Source organism: Aptenodytes forsteri, unplaced genomic scaffold, assembly GCF_000699145.1.
Source record: "Aptenodytes forsteri isolate BGI_AS27 unplaced genomic scaffold, ASM69914v1 Scaffold86, whole genome shotgun sequence".
Lineage (NCBI taxonomy): Eukaryota > Metazoa > Chordata > Aves > Sphenisciformes > Spheniscidae > Aptenodytes > Aptenodytes forsteri.
This window is the reverse complement of record NW_008795715.1, coordinates 1,599,581-1,622,118: the sequence shown is the minus strand read 5'-3', so window position 1 is coordinate 1,622,118 and position 22,538 is coordinate 1,599,581.

Sequence of the window (22,538 nt, the reverse complement as noted above, 5' to 3'; positions counted from 1 at the left end):
TCCTGTAATTTCAAACCCATTAGCTTCCCTCGCACCATCACTTTAAGAAGGGGGAAAAAAGGAAAAAGGGGACAAAAAATAAAAAGGAAAAGAAAGGTAAGCACAGATTTTATGGGCTGACAACTGATGGCTAAGCTACTGGTCTATTGGCTTTGAGTGCAGGATCCATTACAGATACCTAAACTACATTTTATCCATAAACTACATTTCAACAGCATTGTAGCTAGCAGACTCTGCAGGAGACAATGGGAGTTGGTTCACCTCCAGGAAAGCTGGAGAAAGGTCTCCTGGAAAGCTGACTGTGGCATAACCGCTAGTGTATATTATCTTCCGGCATAATCAGACTTTAAGCTCAGGGAGACTTTGCCTTCTGATGCAATTGGGAAATCACATCAGAAAAGAGATTAAAGTGCAGGTTCTCAGCCTCTTTTCTCTCCTGCCATTTTGATTGAAGCAATCTCTTTGGATGACTTGATGTTATATAATACACTCACTAACTGGCTTAAAAAAATAAGCGGCTTTTGTGTACAATGGGACGTGTGTGTACAGACCTGCAAAACCACATAGATGGAAAGCCAGCCAGCTATTCTTCAAACCTAAGTGAGTCCTTTCCTCACAACATCTTCTTAAAGCTCTTTCCTAGCATTATTTAATTCTACTAAACTTTGCAACATAACCCTTTGCAATATCTCTATTTAGCAGCTGGAAAGACTGAGGGATGGGGAAATGAAATGTGCCACCTAAAGGGGTAAGTACGGAAAAGGCCTGGGTTGCCGTCTTGACCCACGTGCTCTAGCTGAGATCTACAGGTAATCCTCCTCCCATGCATTTTCAAAGTATGAAAACTCAGTAAATAGGAACTATAAAGCACTTCCAGTTTTTGAGGAAATGGGTATAACTGTGATTCTCTCAGTGTGCCCAGTGGGAGATACAGGAATATTTTTACCCATCTCAGCAGCTGATGAACTTTCCCACAGATCTTCTAGGGAATTTAGATGTCTTTCTAAAGCAATAAAACCTGAGATTTTTAATACTGACACGTTTCTGTTTCTCTTAGAAAAATCTCCTCATCCCTTTAACTCCCCTTGAAGGTTACCTTTAAGCAATGGACATTTGTTCTACAGGCAAAAAGGCAGTCTCCCTTTAAAAGCAGCATATTTGGAAAGACCATGTGCCCATTGCATTATCTTCCTTTGCTTTCCTCTGAGCTTTGATCTCATAGCTTTTCATCCTGGTGCTGGGAAAGACAAGTTTTTGGTGCATCCTGAGAACTGTGTCTGCCTGGAGCACATTGTTCCCTATCGAGCCACTGCAGGGCCATCTCTCAGCAAGCATCCTTGATCCGTCGAAGGCAGGGGCTCTCAGTCAGCCAGTCTGCTAACAGAACCTGTTAACGATGAACTCCTGGCATACGACAAGACAGAGATGTTTCACATTCCAGCCTTTGATGCCTTTCGGACCTTAGCTGAAAGACATGGTATCTTCAGACATGGTGTAGAAGGGACGTTACAGGCAAGCAGACAGACTGAAAAAGCAACGTGGTTGTTTAACAAATTAAAGGAGGGGAAGTCTTAGCCCAGACCATTCGGAAAGAGCTGGAAATGACAGTCATTCTTTTAAAATTTGTTCCCTTCTGTTTCATTTCCCCTTTGCAAAAGCATTGTTTGAAGAGAGATGATTGTGGTTGAAGGTATGAGCCAGACATTCACCATACATGTAGGTGTACTATGTTTCCTGTATATCACAAAGGATGTTAAAGCCTTTATCTACATTCAGGTACCTACTTCATTAATAAACCTCTGCAATACATTGTCTTGAGATGTGACGGAATCTACATCATTGAAGATGAAAAACAATTACTAAACCTGCTTGGCTAGGTGACCTCTAACGGTTCTTCCAGCACTATTTTCTATTATTTGCCATTTGCAAACACAACCCCCGTTTTAAAACCTTACAGGTAGGAGACATCTGGTACTTGAAGCACCCATTCGGGACTGTTACCTGCATATCTCTTCACCCATGTGGATAAGAAAACAAGACTTATTTATCGTAACAAAAGAAATGCCTTGAGAGATCTTCTGTCACTTGTTAAAACAAAAGAGAAAAATGAACAGCTAATTAGTCTCATAATGACTTATTTTCTACCCCCTCCCTACCTTATTTTAAATAAAACCTGATGATGCAAAGTATTCCTTGGCTTCTTGCTCTGTAACCAACCGGCTCTCTGTGGAAAGAGCTTCTTTTTTTATGGCTACGTATTAAAAGTAAACCAGCCCATGCCAGGTTTGGATAAAAGGCTATTTATTTTCAACCAATTTGATAGCTGCAGTTTTCAGTAATTGAATTTTCTGTGGTCAGAGAAGCAGTAATCTTAGAAACCAAATAAATATTTTTTAATAAAATGGAACACTGAGAAACCCTATAATAATGTCAAATATGTAGCCACTTATGGATGGATAAATATTTTAAGAAATTTACATCTCACCCAATGCTTTAGGCCTTAAGCTTCCCTGGAAATTTCAAACAACGCTATTTTATTTTGGGGACGGGACGTGGGGGGAATGGAGTGTATTTAGATAAAGAGCTAAATACTAATCTTTCAGTTTGCAGCAGGTTTTATTTCCAATATTTATGCAGCAGTTGATGGTTTAATCAAGAAAAGAAAAATCAAAAAACATTTTCTCAAACCCTTTCAACAGCATGTTCCAATTCATATGATGCAGGTTGTACTGCTCACCCACGCTTGCACAAAAATGAGCAACTCAGCCAGAACCACCCCTAAAAACCTCTGCAGCGTTACAGATGTGTATTACTGCCATGTCCCCACAACAGAAAGTCATGATGAACCTTTGGGAGAAAAACAGTTTTTGTTGAAGCCTCTTGTCTCCTGACAATCAGAATATGGCATTTGAATGGACACTTGGTCAGACTGGTTTGTGCAAATTGGGGGGGCAGGGAGAGGTTTGACTCAGAAATCCTTCAGCAAGCTAAGGAGGAACAAGGGTGGAAGAGAAAAAAAAACGAGACACTCACTTATGTCATGAATATCCATGCAATAAATTACAGTTAAAGGTCATAACACAAACCTGAGTGTTTCCCTTAGCTTTTGTGGAAATGCTTGTATCTGAAGAGGCTACTGTCTGCTAAACACAGATGAAAGTGCTTATAAACGCATGCTTCAGTGCAGGAGACAGGCTGTGGAGGAAAGTTGCCTATGCTTTCAGTATGCTGTACCCTCAAGAAGTCTACATTTATGGGACACCTAGAGCCAGGGGCCTATGCCATCCCGAATCCTAACCCAGTTCCCTGCTGCCATCAGCCAGCAACCACTTCGCAAAATCCCTGATAACTTTGCCAAGCTCCTTTTCCAAACTTGGTCTGTTTTCCTTTGGTTGGGGGTCTCTTGCTTTCAGGACATATTTATTTTCTAAAAACCGACAAGTTGTTATGGAATAAAGGAGTTGCAATGGTATGCAAAATAGAGGTAACTGCAGGGACAGAAATTGCATTTCCTGCAAGACGCAGTTGTGTTCCAGAGCTTGATATATTGTTCTCTGATGGTGACACCTGCTGGCAAATGCAGACTCCTGTAGCAACTTCTGGAAAAGGATCAATTGCAAAATTAATTGGGATTAGTGGGTACAGGTCAGGTTTTTTGTGAAATGATACACAGGAAAGTGGAAAGAACTGGAGTTACTCAGCCAAAGTAAGAAAAGACAGAAGGAACACACATCAGGTCTTCAAATACATGAAATGCTACTACAAAAGGGAATAAATTGCTCTCCATATCCATGGGTTAAGACATAATAAAGGATCGATGCATATACTATTGAAGCAACAAAGATTTGAGTAAGATCCCTGTTTAGTAAAAGGTTCCTAACTGTGAAGCTAATGCTGTGAAATCTCCTTCAGAACAACTGGGCATATGGAGCCTCATAGGTTCCAGTTATACTTTTTCTCCTTCCAGCATGTCTGCTTGTTCAAATCTGATTGATCCATTATTCAATTAGACTAGTCCTAGTTCAAATATAACCACCACTTTTCAGTCTGCATCTTCTTTTTTTTTAATTTTAAATGTCGATGAAAACTGAAACCCAGGTGGTTTTCAGCATGACACACTGTGGAAATCAGGTATGAAATTACCTGTTTATTAATGATGTGTCAGGAGAATGACACGCTAACAGCCAACTCCAGCACTGGCAGTGCTAATGTAGAAATAACAACCATGCATTATACACAATATGTATTCTACAGGACTATAACTTCGCATCCCTAGAGACACAGCTGAAACCCATATGTTTTATCTCAAAATTTCAATCCCAGAAAGCAATGATTACAAAATGGAAGTTAAACATATGCTTGGTCACTATTTTGCTGTATCACCTCCTTGGGATTCGTGTGTGAGTGAACAATTGGCATCAGATGTGCAAAGATTTAGAATGTCATTAGTCAATGCTCCAGGCATGGAAGAGCACTGATGGTGGGATGGGGTTTTGCAAGGACATATCACATTGCTTAGCATTTCAACAAGAATCACCATTAGCATCTGACCTGGCACAGAGATGTAGCATTCTTGGTGTCACATATAAAGATTATGATTTCACGATTAAAAACTCCGAGCTGTTTCCACAATACTGTCCACCACATTGAACAGAGTGGAAATAAACCGTAATTCACAGTCGATGTCAAAGTAAATCTTGTTCGACTCCAAGATCCTTGAAAAATCTTCAGTATATTTTCCATTGAGTTTATCTCCTTTACAATAAGGTTCGTATTTCCTTCTCGTTCTTTGTTCTGGAAAATTCTTGGGATAATACATGGGTTCTGCACGAAACCAGAAGGACTAACTTTGATGAAAACTTTTACTAACGATGTATCATGTAAATAGCCACTGTGGATTGTTCTGTTATTGCCGAAGAGGAGCTTTGTTTTCATGTTTGGAGAGCTTATCCTCCAAGTTTTAGTCTTCACAAGCACCTTGTAACACACAATATCAAGAACAGTTACTAACAGTTTTTCCAGGAGACGGGGTCTTTGTTATGGAGACTTCATTTTACAATATTTGCCTTGTTCAATAAGGAAAGATGCATCTTTGAGCAGATTTGCTGGTGCAGCTCTGGGGCATCATGCAATATTTATATTCTGTTAATCTTATAGCTTTAAATGAAAGATGGAGGAGGCCAAATCCAACCTTCATATAAATGCCATTGATTCTGGGTTCTAACAGTATTGGATTTAGGCCAGTATTTTCCCTTGCCTCACTCTTCGCCTTTCAGAATATTTGTGGAAATGAGTAACAGGGTCATTTGGTATTCAGCCCTGGATATGAATTATAATCTTGGTATAAGCTATATAGAAATTTAAAAGGCAAATTTTTCACCTCAGAAACACACTTTTCTTCAACCAGCCAGAAAACCCAGTGCCAGATTCAGTCCACAGCTTGCAGGAAAGCAAGGGAGCACACATACATTTGCACACACAGACACACACTGATGGTTGATGGAGTTTTAGCAGGCCCCACTTCAAAACCAGAACAAAACGACAAAGTATTCCACACTGAGTAAGGGGGACAGCTTGGAAATTGTTCAGAAACCTGAGGGGGTTCACAAGATTGGCATAATCAGATACATAAATTTACATAATATCTGCATCGAAAATAGAAGCAGGCCACCTTTATGTTCTCCTGTACCTTTATTTAATAAGGGCTATAAGGCAATTAAACGACTACATACATTTAACATTTTTTCTCCGAGCCATTTCCTGGAGTGATTGATTTCTGCCCCCTTCAGAGCTGTGAGTACAATAAGGCAACAGAGGAGTTAGGCAGGACCTATTTCATCTGTCCTCAGCAGGCAGTGTAGCTGGGAGGTTACTCTACCCTGAAGGATATGTACTTACTGGGGAGATTGTGTAAGACCTTGAATGTTAAGGAACACATTTCTGTTTCTTGGATTTGATGAACTGGTAATCAGACAAGACCTACAGAAACATCATAATCCTGCTAGACTTAGTTGCCTTAATATTCCTGGACATACTAAATCTCAATCTGAATTGGTGCTTGACTCTGACCTCACCAGCTCCTATTCAGATGATAAAAGCCTGAACTAGAGTGACTTAGCCTGGGTTTTAGGGTCCCGAGATCAATGCTCAGATGGGCAGGGTTGGTCATACTACACAGCTGGAGCAAGAGACTGAGGTTCAGTGCTGAGTGACAGTGTCCAAACCATCAGAAACAGACCTCCATACCCCTGACAGCTCCATCACGTTGTAGCTTTTCCTGTCTGAAATTGATTCCTCCCTCCAGCTATGTAGAGAGTATCTTAACACATCCAGTCTTTTCTGCTAGGTTGTCTCTCCTCTCTTCATCTCATAGCTCTACTTTTCTTTTCTCTTAACTTCAGCTTATTTCATCATTGACAATCTAAAATACCAAGAAATGCCACACATTTCCTTTGCAGCTTTTTAATAATGAAAATCCACATCCCTTCCTGAGCTAGAAGGAAAAGAGAGAATGTCAGATCTCTCTTTCAGCTCTGCTCTGAGGTCCTTCTCTATTCTTTACCTCCATGTGTCCATCAGCACAGGCACTTTCACGAACAGTCTGTGAAACACGGTCCTTCCCCCAAAGCATTCCTTCACCCTCTCATCTTGCATAACAAATAATTGCTTGGGTGTAGGGCAGCCTGAACATAGACTGGAGTTAATGCAGTGCTGGTATGCTCAAACACTAGCGTATTCTATCACCCTGTATTAAATTTGCAATTGATCCTACAAGCACGAGCCTCTTTCAGCTTGCACATGAGCTCAATGCCCAGACATGCATGATATAGGATTAGTAAGAGTTTTTCATTATGTTCTCTGAACAGAAATGGTCACGGTTTGTGGAGGTCCCCTTGAGGAAAACTTTTCTACCCACCCCCCCCAAATGTGCTCTGAATTCAATTCTATAAAAACCAAACCATAATGCTCCTCGGAAGCACACAAAGGAAGGATTTTATGCCAACGTTTAGCTGGATGTATTGTTAACCAGGTACAGATTTCTCCCCTCATGAGGATACACTACATGATCAAATTATTAGGCACAGGGATGCTGTATATCAATTTAATTTGCCTAATGTTGTCCTGTGTGTAACTTCTTTCCCTGTAAGGCCATAATTACAGCAGAAGCATCTCCTGACTATATGCATAAAAGATTGTGTTTGTTCATAGCAATTATTCTCCTTTTCCTCCACGGAAAAGAGGATGAGTTGAAAGGTGCTTAATTTTTTTTTTAATTATTGTGTGTACTATTTTGAAGTATCTGACTACAGAGACTACTGGGCCATGGATTAAACAGACCTCCAGTGAACTTTTACTACTTTCATTTGCTGAGCTTTCTGGCCTCCTCTAAAATAACAATAGCATCTATTCCTCAGAGGGAGGAGGTGGATAAAAAGGGAAAAGCCAGCACCCAACTAATTTTAGCAAGTACAAAAGGAGACTCCATGCCAGAGGAACATATGGCATTTTTAGTTCACCTTAAACTTTCCCTTTGGCATTTCAAGCCCTATTAATAAACAAAACAAACTTGTTTCAGAAAACAGATGAGTAAACATCTTGGATGGCTGTACTCTATTACTGATTCACCTTCCTTCCTTTCACCCACCACCCCAGGCCTCCACTCTTTGACTCCGAATATTTTTATCATTAAGGCAACAGCGCTGGGACATGTTGTGGTAAATATCCAAAAACAAAACATGTGGCAAGGTCAAATAGTGTTTCCTCAGCACTATGGGACCTCACCATTCACTCTCTCCTTGGAACAAAACCCCCTGTATCGTAATGCTGAGGAAAAGAGAGCAGGGGAGAGAGAGGGAGAGTCAGGCTGGCACCAGAAATATAATTTAGTGTGCAGGTATTTGATTTGATAAAAAACCTACCTTAATTTAAAAAAAAATACATATATGTATGTATATATATAATAGGTTCCTGACAAAGTTGTAATTCATTGAGAGGGGCCAGGCCTAGAGTTTGGGTTTGACATGTCACTCCAACCTAAACCATGACTGGTTTTACGTGATCCCCTAAGAGGGTAGCATGTTGCAGCTGGCAAAAAAATAAACAAACCTGAGCTCTGTGCTAACAGGTTTTTTTTTCTTTTTGATTTATGCCACGAGCAAAGGAAAAACAGCAACATACTTGTGAATCTAGGTTTCATTTGGCCCCTCCATGCTTGCAGCAACAGTGTCCTGCTACGGAAATGGACAGTGTGAAATACATAGCAGACAGGCCTAGAACAGGCAGGATGGGGAAGCAGATGAACGGTAGCTCCAAGGGTTTTTTTTTGCGACAGCATCTCACATGCACATGCACAACCCCCCGCCCCCTTTTTTTTTTCTTTTTAATTCCCAGGGAAATCTGTGCCTCTGCTGATGTGCTGTTGAGAAGAACCTGGCATGATTCATGTGCAGCAGTCAAGCAGCACTTTTTGGTATCACTCATTAAACCCAGGTTTTTATTTTAAAACTTCTCCCTTGTTCTAAAGAGTCAGAAAACCAACGATATTCCTCTGCAAAACAGTATTTTTGGTTATTCTTGGCTACCTGGGTGGGTTTTTTCCAAATACTGTCTTCAGAAACAAACATATTTAGACCTTCCCCCATCTTCACTCTCCATTGCTAGGATTGCATCAAGAGTACTACTTCAGGTAAAAGTAGAGTCTAGGGAGCCTGGAAACTACTAAGTACACTCAATTAAGAGTTTTAATACCTATATTTTCCTGACCGTCAGACATATTTTGTTCTAGCATGACTGAACACCCTGCAGAGAGGACAGCAGTGATAGGGAGAAGACACTAAACCAAGCCCACCCCTTTGCTCCCAAGCAAAGCAAGCAGACTGCCCCCAGCTCACACATAACCTCAGTCCCAGTACTGGGGCTATCCCTTTTATAACTGGTGCATGGGAAATTACTTAATTCCCCACAGCAGACCCAGCCCTGTCTCTGCACAAATCCTTGAACTCCAGGCAAGGCTCTGTGGTTTCTCCTATTGTTTCCAGTTTGTTTTTCTTTCGAGCAGAAACATAAAGCTACAGTGTTGGATTTGCAAGTTTAGATGCCAAATACACAGCATCAGACCAGCATGTTGCTTTTCACCTTGAACATGTTAAATGTTGGATGCCTAAAGAAACAAGGCTTATGTGCTAGTGTTGTATGGATTTCCTCTCCATTCCCTTCTATCCCAAAAGTTTTTAATCACTGACTAATTTCAAGCAAAACTATCAAAGGAGTAAAGACCTTAAAGACAAGTTTCTAACAGATTTCATGAAATAGGGAATTGGATAGGGGAGACAGCTCCCAAATGCTAAGAGGACCCTCTCCCACCCCCAAGGCATCAGAAAACACATTAGAGGGAGGAAAAGAGAGGGAGAGATGTTGAAAAGTAGCTTTCATTAAACCCTCTGCACACTAAACTACTTGTTTATTACTATGAGAATTTTTACATCCATCTCTCTGCTTCCAAGATCAAGGAGCTGAGTCCTAGAAACACATGGGGATTTAGCTTTATATGCTCTGGTCCATAAAGTTAAACACACACTTAGAAGATCTGGGTCTGAAATCTGCTATCATGCTGTATCCTTTCAGAAACAGAACCCAAAGTAACATTTCAGCCCAGTTAGTTTCCATGACAACATCCAAATAAAAGTATCTGTGGCACAGCAAAGAAAAAGTGTGTCAGTGTTACTGTTTTCATGATGAAAGACAGAAATTAGTCAATATCCTTCAGTGCCTTAAATAGGAGGATTTTCTTTTTACAGTTTGTTGCCATACCAATGTGGTGCAATCCTCCTACTATTTAAAAACAGCATGCACATGCACACACAGACAAACTGAGGAATAGATTTTTTTTCCTAGCACTTTTGTCCCTATTGCAGACATAAGCACTGATTCGCAGAACAGCAGCAGGAGCTTGGGTTCATGTGCCTAAGCTTTATATTATATAAGTCTAATATAACAGTGTGTCAAATGTTTGCTTTGGCGATACTGATTCCTCAAATCCCCTTTTTATACTAATATTTAAAATGGGAAAAGGCTTTAAAAGAATGGGTGCAAATTACCGGTTCAAAGGTTTTATTAGGCTTCCAGCTGAGCATTGCTTATGCTAAGAATGGGGATTTGAAAAAAAACAGTGTTTAGGCTGGTTTATTGGGGTTTATTTTCTCTAAGAAGCTGCTACTGCAATCCTGGAGGAGTGGGAGGAGCAGCAGGAGGGACAGGGGGCAACAAATTACCTTTTTCTCCTGTACATCCCAGTAACTGTGATTACTTGCAGATCATAAAGACTGACCTCTAAACTATCCCAATTATGAAAGCTAAGGAAAATTCAGCTCAGGAGAAATGAGATGGACTTCTCAACAGTAACAGCCACCACTAAAAATATTTTTTATTTTTTGAAAAAAAACAGTGTTTAGGCTGGTTTATTGGGGTTTATTTTCTCTAAGAAGCTGCTACTGCAATCCTGGAGGAGTGGGAGGAGCAGCAGGAGGGACAGGGGGCAACAAATTACCTTTTTCTCCTGTACATCCCAGTAACTGTGATTACTTGCAGATCATAAAGACTGACCTCTAAACTATCCCAATTATGAAAGCTAAGGAAAATTCAGCTCAGGAGAAATGAGATGGACTTCTCAACAGTACCAGCCACCACTAAAAATACTTTTTTTATTTTTATAAAATATTTAGGAAATTCTGGGCAAAGGTTTTGTTGAAAACTCACAGTTTATAAAATTTCACCCGTCTCAGTTGTTAAGCTCAGGGAGATGGGAGTAAGACATCTGTGCAGATGGATGGCTGAAGAGGCAGAATTAGCCTGTCTGGATTTTAAGGTATTTACACAAGGGCAGTTCATGGTGTTATTGTGACAATTTCCCTGCGTTAAGCTACCTTACCACTTTAAAGGGTTTATCAGCTCAGGAACAGTCCTGTGCTTGTGCAGCGATGCTGGCTCACATTGAGCTGCTGTGGAGCACAGGCAGAGCATGATGTACTGGTACGTGTCTCTGTAGGGTAAGAGAAAGAACCCTCAGGCCACTCCATGCGGTGACTGGGGTTGCTGGGAATGGCCAGTGCAGTTCATCTCATCAACAGTGAGGCTGCTCTTCCCTTGGCAGGAGTTTGGCATTGAACTGTTTAATGTGCTGATGAGAGTGCAAGCGTCATACAGATGTGCAGTATGTGATACTGCAGGGATCCTGGGAAAAATAGCTGGGGGGGCAGCACCCAGAACCCAACCTGCTTCTGGTTTGTGTTTGCCAAAGAAAAAAAAGCCTGACGGAGAAGAGGCTGGATGAGCGGGCTTGTGGGTACCATGAGCCCTGCAAACTGTGGGGTTTTGCCAATGATATGAAACATCTATGCTGCAGAAAACACCATCTATGGACTAATACACTCATGGCATTATCTGGCTCTTGGATTTCCTGCCACCTCTTTTCTAAACCCATGGGTTTGAGTGCGCTTAACAGCAGTCTACCTTGCTGCTACTCTACTGAGCTCTAAGCTTCTGTCCAGTTTTCCCTTGACTGCCAAGTTAGAGCAAAGAGCAAAACACACAGCCAAGCACTCCTGCAGAAGTGCACACAGAAGAGCTACCGATTTGTGGGGTGAGAGAATAAAAAGCCCCATTATCTCCCCTAGCATGGAGCTTTGCTGTGCTTTGGACACAGACACTGTTAAGTGTATCAAACAGCTTTTCATCTGGATGCTAAGTCTGGAAGCACCAAAAGGAATTGCACTGCCGTCATCATCCATCCTTATGGGCCAAGACACTTTAATTCCCCAACCCATGCCAAGGAAGCCCTCTTCGGTGGATAATAATAATCTGGAGATCATGGACTTTAAAACTTCCGTTAGGAAAGTGAGTTAATCAAGAGGGAAAAAAAGAGGTTAACAGAGTCATGTTTCACTACAGGATTATAGTGTCAAACCACAGGAAGTTGTCTCTGGTGGTTTGCTGATCTCTGTGGTCTGACTGAACTGAAATTATTAGGAACAGTAACTTCATTGCTGGCAGTATTATCACGTGTCTTTCTCCTCACCTGTAACCTTAAGGACTAGTCTTAGGACCTGATCCTGCAGTATCTAAAACAGATCTGACCCTACTACCAATGAAGACAACAGTGAAATTTCCATTTACTCAGCAATGGAGAATCAGGTCTTCACACAAGGGGATTAACAACACTGGATTCATTGGAGTTACCTATTGCATTGCAGTGAGTGCTGCATGCTTGCAATGACAGGATCTCAGGTTTAGGTATCAGGATGTAGGATCTAGGATGTAGGTTGGTATGGATGTGAAAGAGGTTACCTGGTGTTAACGAGCAAAAAAAGATGTAATTTAGGATCTCAGGTTTTAGAAAACCAAAATCTACCACACTGTTCAAATATTAAAAAGCAGACTACATTAATAACCCCCTGCCTTACAATGGCACTTTTTGATGCTGATTCAATGTACTTTACAAAGGAGTTAATTTCCATTAATCCATTTTGCAGATAGTAAAACCAAGCCACATGAAAGAGGTGCAAAGATCAGAGTCAGCAGAGACAGGGCATACTGAGATAGTCAATGAAGGAAAAAGACAACTTGAAGAGTAAATTATACATGTTTTTAAAATACAGCTAGCAGTTTTAAATTATTTAAGGCACTGTTTTCTTAACAAGGATTAGAAATGATATTTCAAATACATCATTTTAGCATGATGATACCTTTTTAAATGAAGGGTTTCTGTTGCTGCTCCTGTTATTCTGCCTGTACTAAAAGATGACTTTCAAGTATTTTGTCTATCATTTTTAAAGAGAAAAAAAATAACAAGCCTGAAAGAACAAAGACAACACTTCAAAGGTTTCAGCAGAGAAGGAAGTGCTTTCTAGCAAAAATCATACACTTTTGTCAATGAAACCTTTGTCAGACAGTTCCTCTCCTGCCTTGGCTGCTGTATGGTTAAACATATAAAAGCAACTGAAGACAGAAGAGAAAGAGAATCCCTGAGAGAATGAAAAAAGTCATGTCCCAGCAAAGTCCTCTCTTTGCCCTCAGTGTTTATCTGACATACTGTTATTGATAGCTCTTTTTCCAACTCCCCTGACTAAGGGAGCACATATACCTTTTATTGCACTGAAGTTGATTTAAACCACCCTGGCAATTTGTGAGGCTGTTTTTCACTTACATAGGAAGTTCTTGAGAGGATTTTGAAGCAATACAGTATGGTAGTTAAAACCAAGGCCATTTTAAAAAGAACTGCATTTCCTCAGGCTGTCTATAATTTTTCATTTTCCTAAAAATACCAGGGAAACTTTGCAACTTTGGTAGGAAGAAGTCAGCTAAATGCAATGGGCTTTGGATCACTCCAAAGTTCACTCCCTTTTGACCCTCAGGTTCTCAAGTCTTACCGCAGCCAACTGAGATTTCTCTTCCCAGCCATCTGGAGTGCCATGTGGATTTTTCTGGGAAACAACTTTCAGTTTGTTCAGATACCAAAATGATTTTGGGACCTCCATTCTATTTTATAAAATTTTCTGGGTAAAGTCCTTCTGTGCAGTTGTCTTGTACCACTTGCTATACAAGAGCATTCATAGTTCTCTTTAGTGCCCCTTTTCAGCCTCTCCTTCCAAGTAACGTGAAGAACTAACCAATTACTCATGTTGGCAGTGGTCCCTCTCTCCTGGAGTATTGAAGCAACATGTTATTTAAGATTTGGTTGGCTTTAACGTTATTCAGTTGAGTTTCTTCTGATAGCTATTACCCCTAACAAGTTTCCCCTCAATAGCAAGTTGCTTTTGACCTCAACACACCTGGAGACTTCACCCTTATATTTCACCTCTGACCTATCCCAATATAGTTGACATTTTGCAATTATTAGCAATTTGTTAGCTTTATTTTTGTTAGCACCCAATTATGCAAATAATAGACCTATAATAGAACTGCTCCTATTGGGCTGCAAATTTGTAGAAAAGTGTGTCATGCATGAATGACTGTGATAGCCTGGGTCCATTTTATAGGAGCAGGAAATGAGAATTCAGAGAATACTTATCCCATGCAATCTCTGTTGGGGTGGTAGAAGGATACTTAATACTGTTTTCATTAACTCTTATGAGAACCTACAGCCTAGATGTAGCCTGCTTTCATGAAGTAGGACTTCTTAACATTTAACTTTCCTGTAATCATAAGCTTACTACCCTGGCTATATTACCCTTAGCATTTCTCCAGTAACAAGGGAGGGCCGAGATCTGAGATACTATCAAATGCTAATGAAGAAAACACATTTTCCAAAACCAAAGAGAATCAACTTCATCTGGAGCAGGTTCACCATGTGGAAGGAGAAATCCCCATTTTCTTAATGCAGACAGTGAGCTGTCACAGGGAATAGAGCAGAGCTGTACCCTGGATGTGTCTCCATTGGCTTTTGTGCTTGAATATACTGTCTTGTCTTTTTCTTTATATGCTCTTTACAGCTTACTATACTGAAAATAGAACAGCTGATCCCGTCACATCCTGCTCTCTATATATCAAAAGGGTTTTTAACCCACAGCATTTCACATGCACCAAAGATATATACAAAAAACACTGAAAAAAAGGGCATGCTGGGCCTCATTTCCCTACCTTTCTTCATCCACAGCAGCACTCAGCTCTATTGGACGTGTCAAGTTCACCATCCTCCTGACAGCAAACAAGTCCTTTCCCAGTCTTGTGACCTCATCCGCTTCCCTGTCAAAAGATTAAGGCACATTTTCAAATGCTTAGGGCTATTTTTAGACTGCACTAGAGACATGTGGGGAGGAAAGTAGCTGGTGTACTTTCTTCATAAAGTAATAATCTCCATGTCTAGAAAAACCACTCAGATTTGAATGTCACTTCACATAATTACCCTGGGAAAAGCTGGATTAGCTGCATCAGTCTGAGATGTCATTGTCCAAATTGCCTCCGTCTGGAAAGGGGCTGCAGTGACTCTTGTGGCTGAGAATGCACAGCCACAGGATGCAGGACGTGGGCTCTTATCTTTGCCACTGGGAGATGCTCTCTTTCAAGTGTCCTGAAAACAAAAGCAGCAGAATCAGAAAACAGTGCAAATGCTGTGTTTGTATATGCACAAAAGACAAAACTCAGTACAGACATAAAAGGAACACAGCGCCAATGATTATAAGCAGTCATTTTAGAGCATTTTAATACTACCTTTTTCATATTTGGATAGTGGAGAGGAAAGATAAAGGCATACCAAAGATTCAGGACCTGACTTCTGGAAGTTGTGGGTGTAAAAAGCATGCACAAATGCGCGCGCACAACAGCAGGACCTGACTTCTGGAAGTTTGTGGGTGTAAAAAGCATGCACAAATGCGCACGCACACGCACACACACTTGCTCCACGCCTTGTCTGCCTCCTGTGCATAAATAGTTCTTACAGATGCTCACTCAGGGCAGGTAGTTTTGCCCACAAGATGGCCAGGCCCCTCTGCAAATGACTAATCCACAAGTGCACTGTGCTGTTGTGATAACAGCAAGTAAATAATGGGAAATATACATGCCTGTCTCCCTCTCTGAATGTCACTGTATGAATAACTTTTTGAAAAATAGGGTCCTAAACAGGGTAAGTCTTTAAATATGGTGTCTTGCTGATACGGTGGACACAGGCATAGAACAGCAAGAATGAGTTTTACAACCCTCATCTAACTGCTGCTCCTCATCTGGACACTGGTAAATTTGGTACCCTGTCTTACTCTCTCCCTGCTCTCCAGGAACTCAGTAAGAACTTGTATTTTCATCAGGTTCCATCTGAAAGCTCAACACTAGTCACCAGGCAATGAGGGGAAGGAAGATAATTAAAACAAAGCAAAAACCCAGACAAAACAAATCACAGAATACCAAACTAACACAATAAAGACATCACCTTTTTTTTTCTCCCTTCTACAAAGTCAGAAAAAGCAATTCAAGATAGCCCCTCCCAAGATCACCCTTGATGATCTGCCCACTTTGCCAAATATTGAATTTGCTTCCAGCCATGCTTGGCAACTCTCCACCCATGAATATGTACATTTGAATGCATAATGGTTATTGCATGTCACGCTCATGGGCATTTGGCCCATGTAGCACTCTGTTTCCCAATCTATAAGTACATGAAATATAAGACTAAGTAAAATCTGAGACATTGTGGAAACTGATGAGGGCTTGAATGAGCTCCTGGAATAAAACTTGAGCCCCTCCCCACCCAGAGCAGTATTTTTAGGAAGTCGATTGAGAAATGTTTTCCTTGCTCCATTTCCATGTTTACTGGGATACAAGATTGTTACACTCGATTGCATCAGAAAACATGGAAACAGCTCTACAAATTGATCCGACCACAAGATCTCAGAGGAATTTGCTCCTTGTCTCCAAGGAGTTTACCCAGCATAAACAATGTCAAATAAGTACAAAGCAGGCCTGAGAGAGTTAGTGTTTCTCCAATAAGCTTCATATATACCAGAACATAGATAAATCTGTTAGGTAACTTTGGATGGATTTTATGATGGCATAATTCTCATAAGACATTGGATATAGCCATTCATAAAATTATAGAATATATTGGACACCAAAGTGAAATTTGCTGTATTTTAGGAGGAGATCATGTAACTGAAATAATGATGGGACCAAAAGAAGGACAATATGCGTGGTCCCCCTCCCAGGGGCTTTAAGTGTCTAAGCCACTTCAGGAGACGTAACTGCACTCCGGTTTAGTATTTCCTAATGGTTATTAGGCACCTAAATTCTTCTTAGGTTCTGAACTCAGATATTCATGCTAGAATAGAATTCAAGGTAATTGATTAGCATGATAATGGGAAACATAGCAGCTTAAAAATTTGTAGCTTGAAATTGGGATCTTTTCAATAATAGAAAGTATAAGAATGTACAAGCATTGATTTTCAGACATTTGAGTTGCCTTTGCACGTAATCAATTAGAAACCAACTCAGTTTCACGGGAAAATCATTCTGTCTTAGCCAAAAGATAATTTTTGTCATATAAGTAAACTATATGGTAAAATAATTTTTCCCAGGCCAACAATATCCTCTAACTTCTACCCCACTCTCTCTGTTTCTTATCTTGTCTTCCCCGTTAGTTTCAATTCCTTAGTAAAAAAGCTGGCTGAAAATGGAATTCCCTTTCCAGAAAAAAGCCACCTTCATTATAAAATAATGACGGAAATTATTCTGACAGGGACAAAAAATGAACAATAAAATGGCAACAGCAAACCTAATAAAAATTAATATGTGTGGAGGGATTTCCAAGCCCTGTTAAGTGTTTTTGGCTTGAAATCTTAAAGATTTATTTGATTTCAGTTTTTGTCTTGAATAGAGAGAAAAAAAAAATATTGTGAGGTTTCAAGGTGGGCAGCCAGGAAGCTGTCATTTTGATTTCCCCACTGGTGAATTGAATTTTTTTTGGCAAAACTGTAGTAAGCTGCAGGACAAATTTTGATTTTGCAAAGAGCCATTTTCTATCAGAAAATTATTCTAATGGAAAATTGCCCAGTAGACCTATTCAGTGCATGCGGTAACGTTAAATAAGCAGTTACACTCTTTCAGGTAGACTTGTAAGACTGCTTTTGCCATTAGAGTGAACAAGTAGTCTTCCCCATCATTCCCAAGTAAACCTGAGAATCAAGAGGCTTAGTAACAGAAATCCATTGCCTAATATAAGAGGAAATTTGGTCCTCATTGTGAAGTCCGCTAGATTTAAAACTCCGCAAAAAAAAGTGGTTCATTCAAAACTAGGATGGACCACACAGTAAAAAACAGGGTGACAGCATCTGTTTGTTACTGCTTTGTAACCCAGGACCTGAAATCACTCACTTCATAAGCTCCTCATAACCGACTAAATATTCTTATCGGTATCCTCCCCATTTTAAGGCTAAGGAAACTGAGCCAGAGATCAAGTGTTGGGGCCAAAGCTGCAGTGGTTCTGTCACAACATCGCGAACAGAACCCACAAATCCTGCCACCCGGCCCTCCGCCCTCCCCTCTAACCACAAGACCACACTCTGCGGGTACGAACAGCTGCTCCAATGAGTCCGAGCTGGAAGTGGTTGGCTGATCACGTGGCAGCCAAGCCGTTCCCAGAGTTTCCCCACGAGAATGATGTCTGAGCAGGCATAGACTTTGGCAGCAATTTTCAATTGTTCCTAGAGGCTGGCACACAGGGATAATTAGAGAATATAACACACATATATAAAAATAACTTGTTCCCTCCTCCACCCTGTACGTGGCAGACTGTCTGTATAGACATTGAGATTAACTTTTTCACCTGAATTAGAACAAAGTGTTTTGCTATTCTTTTCCTCTCTTTTCCCCTCGTCCTAGCTCCCCTCCACCCCTTCTGCTGTCCTTACTTTAATCTACAAAACAGTAATGGGTCTGCAGGCGTCCTGCCAGGGTACAGCTCGCATTCACCTGGCAAATGCTGGGATCCTTCTCCTGGCTCCAATTAAAAACCAAGATGAAAAGGAGGAGCCAGGAGGTCATTTTTGAGCCAAGGCATCCGCCCAGGGTGTCCAGACTTTATAGGAACTAAATTTATGGGAACTAAAGACTTCCATCACTCTCTTGCTCTTTCTCCTGCTCCGGAAGATGTTTTTATCACCCTTGATATCAGAGTAAAAATGTTTTCAAAGGCTGAAATTATGAATATTGATAGTATTACTTTTTTTCCTTAATAAATAAAATGGAAATTGTATGAGAAAATACACTGAGGCCAAGTACATTTTAATGCATTAACAATTTTTACTTCTGGTCTAACAGCTAAGTGGGAAGTGTTAAGAGGGACTTCAGAACACAAAGTCTCTGGGGCTCTCAAATGAAGCAGCAAGCCATCCATCAATTCATTCCCGCTAATTATCTTTCCCGCAATAAACCAATCATACTTTAATTGTCCACTTTGCAAGTTTCATTGAGGAACCTGGTAGTTGTTATTCACACACTAAGTGCTTCTTCAAATCCAATATAAATCCACCAGCAAGTACTCACAGCAGCTGGTGTGTGAGGAATACTTTTTCTCAGTCATATGTGCAGCTATAATTTTAATCCTACCCTATAGCCAACCGTGCTATCAACACTGCCTGTCAGCCACAGCTGTCCCTTCAAACTGGCTTCTTCCACCCAGTGGTTCAGGACTGGTCTCTATTCTGGCATTGTGCCTTACGATCTTAGTGTTGCCATTTGTCAGCCTCCCTCATGCTCCTCTTTTCTTCCCCACTCAAACCCCCAAACTATAATTTCAGCATTCTTCTAGGGTGAAAGATGGAAGAACAGAGCCTTGAACACATCCCAGTGATGTGGCATGTTCTGTTAAATGAAACTTTACTCACGCAGGTTAGGTAAAATCCTAACAAACTTCATTTACATTTCAATAAAAATAAGATGGGAATTCATCTCACTGACTGACATGGGAACAGCTATAAAAGCAGTATGAATAAAGCAGCACTTCTTCAAATTGCAAACTCCTTGGGGCAGGGAAACATGCCAAATTCTGCCATTGTTGAATGACTTGGATCACTTGCCAGGGATGTGAATGGGGGCAACCTAGATCTTCTATCTACCACATGCTATTCTAGTCCAGTCTGAGGTAGATGCCTCATTACCATCTCAATTCAAACCGTGGGTAATCATATCTAGCAGTAGAACACCAATGATTAATGATGATAGGGTTCTTGGAAACAACTTTTTTAGCCAAGCATCACACTTGCAAATGACTCACTGGAAGTTAGTAAACACTGGTCATTAGCCAGTAGTTACAATGCAAAGGAAGCGGCAACTGACTTCAGTGGATTGTTCTCTCTACTCAGGGGGAATTAGAGATACCCATTGGAATGCAATTACAAAACCAAGGCTGTGGATGGGATCAGCTCACAGTATATCAAAGCTACTGTTGAGCAATACAAGGCATTACTCTGGCACCTAGGACCAAGCAGTTGCTCAGAGCAGATCACTTAGCTTTTCTGTGATGTTGGAGACCGGAAAGTGAAGAGGAAGTTGAGTATGGCACCGTGTCCAGGGCCTCAGGGGTGAGAAAACAATCATCAGGAATCATATCTGAGCAGATACATAACGATGAATTCACAGGATTTCTGTCCTCCCTCTTGTCACAGCTTTTTGCCTATTGATTATTTGGAGTTATTCTCTTGTTCTGGAGACAGTGACATGCATTCTAGAGTGCATGTTTTTGCTACAAGCCTGCCCTTCCAACACAGAATTGCTCTTCCAGCAATTTGAAAACATCTCCTGCATGTTTCCTATGTCCAGAGCTACATCATCAGACTTCATTCCCTCCTGAAGAATTACTGACAGAATACCTTTTATCAATGACAGTTTTACCTTAACCACTCATCTATATGCAGCTGTACCCTTCATTTCAATGGACTAATATAACCTGATGAAAGTTCTCAATAGCCTTATGAATTCATTGTCATTACGCCAGTTCATCTCAAGCCAGAATATAACTGCTGGGATTGGTTAGAGATATGAATAAAGGATCTGGGGAAGAAATCATACATGCATTATCATTTCATTTTTTCACTGTTGGTTGGATTGATACTACAGATTTTAGTTACAAGTGAAAGCTGTCCTCTTGTACATCGTTATGTCTCTGAGTGCTTAGGAACTGAATTTCAGAATTCAGTTCAAAATCTAGGGACATTTTTATTAGACTATCCTCTCTGTGGGGTTTGCTGCCTGTAGTATTAACAGCGAAGAACTAATGTCACCCATCTGCTGAAATTCTCTTCGTTGCTTTTTGCATATCTCACACTGCAAACAGTCACACCCTCAATGTGGGGATGAGGGGAGGTAGGAAGATGTGGGGGGAGAGTAAGTGACTCACTGTGTATCCAGACTGCCAGATTTGAGCAAAGAAGGTGTCAGACATCACCTAATAGTGGAAATTAGGAAACTTCGATAAGATAAGTGCAAAGGGACTTGGTAACTATGAAGGTTGCAACACCTAGAAGTCAAAAATTTAGACGATATAAGGACCCAAAATTAAACAAAACAAAACTTGACAATGTTAAGCAAACCAGCAAAACAAGACAGAGCTACCAGATGATGCCCTGGAAATTCTGCATTGCTCAGTTAATTCCGCTCATGGAACCTTTCCCACTTCCTTTCCATACTGGCTTGGAACGATTGTTCCTTATCTGGTTGGCAGTTTATTTTATCCATTTTGTAAAAGAATTACAGAACAGGTGAAAAAAATGTTGGCTATTTAGAGCCTCCCCAGTCACAGCTGTCAGTCTGCAGGGCTGCTATTGCCACTGAGAGCGGAAGATAGGACCGCAGGGAGATGACTGTTGACGTCATGAAGAAAATATGTCAATATAGGATGCCAAAACCAAGCTTCTGACCGCTTGTGGTCATTCAAGATCCCAGAGCACATTTTGCAAGAGTATGGGTGTTAGCCCTGGTATACCATCCAAATCCAATCTTGGCTATTTATATTCAGCCTCCCTAAAATACTGCTTGGAGTTTCAACTGGAAAAGTTCATTTTGCTTTTCTGTCTGGAACTGTGCAATGATGCAGGTCCAATGGTGGCATGTGGAATGCCAGTGGAACTGTGTCCCAGTGGCTGGTAAGTCCTGGGAAGATAGTTCCCTTTATCGTCTTGCATCAGCACTTTAACACCCACAGACTGAAAAAGATACTTAAAAAAATGTAAGAAGTGACTGATTTCAATTCCAGACTGTTTTCAGGAAGCCAAAATGCATTAAACATGCTTAATAGCCATGGCTCACTAACTTCAGTACTGTTTTTTTCCCCATAATGATCAAAGTTAGATATCGCCCAGAAAGACCTGGGGTTCTAGATTCAAACTCTGCATTTCTGTGTTCCTCTCTTGCAGGTGTTGACCACCTGGTTTGCATGATGAGGAATCCAAGCACAAGCAATATACTGGACAGCTGTTAATTAATTTGCTCTCTCCTCATCACCTGTCATTAATTTTGAACAGAAACAACAATCTGGTTGGTGGTAGCAACCTTGAAGAGCGTTTTGACAGAAGATACGAACATTTGTCAAAATGAAAGGTTAACTCCAGTGTCCACCAACGTTTCTTGTTCCAAGGAGGCCTATTGACAAAATAAGCCAGTGAGAGCGTGGGGGCTAAAAGTGCAGGTAGATTCTGGGAAGCAGAGACTGCCAGCTTCTAGGATTTTCCACTGGTATTGGCACAGCAAAATAAACCCTCAGCATTGTGCTTTTTGCCACCATTAAATCGAAGTTTTTCAATGGTGCAGAATTTAATACTGCATCACAGGAAGCAAAACCATGGGAAAAATTGTATTTTCTTTATCTTTCAGAAACAACAATAGATAAAACAGTTAAAAATGGAAGCTAATAAAATAACCAAAGGCTATAGTTGAATATAGCCAAGCCAACTTACTCTGAGACATGGTATAATTCCACTCAGATCTGGAAAAGAGATACAAGGAGAAACGTGTATCAGCCAAAGTTAATATTTGCACAAAAATGGTGAGTCATATAAACTGGG